Source organism: Acanthisitta chloris, unplaced genomic scaffold, assembly GCF_000695815.1.
Source record: "Acanthisitta chloris isolate BGI_N310 unplaced genomic scaffold, ASM69581v1 scaffold7420, whole genome shotgun sequence".
NCBI lineage: Eukaryota > Metazoa > Chordata > Aves > Passeriformes > Acanthisittidae > Acanthisitta > Acanthisitta chloris.
In genome coordinates, this window is record NW_008653259.1 from 1 (window position 1) to 335 (window position 335).

The window sequence follows — 335 nt, forward strand, 5'->3', positions numbered from 1 at the left end:
CTTATTAAGAGTACTTGCTGGCTTGAAGGGAGAAAGCGTAAGAGTGGTCACACCAACTAAAACTAGAGTCCCGCTAGTGGGTTTTTCTGTAGCCAGAAGTGTCTAGCAGGCCAAGGAAGTCAGTAAAAAGGAAGCATATGATGACATTTCCCATGAAATACATAAAATGCTTCCCGCAATTTGTAGCAGGGAGATTCAAAGAATTTGAGCTTAATCTTATTAGGTGAGTGATAGGAGAGGTGAATTAGGCACTTCCTTCACCTTAAGGGTGGGTTGTCACACCAGTTTACACAGAATAAGTTTATTGTCATGACCGTTATAAGATTGCTTAGTGG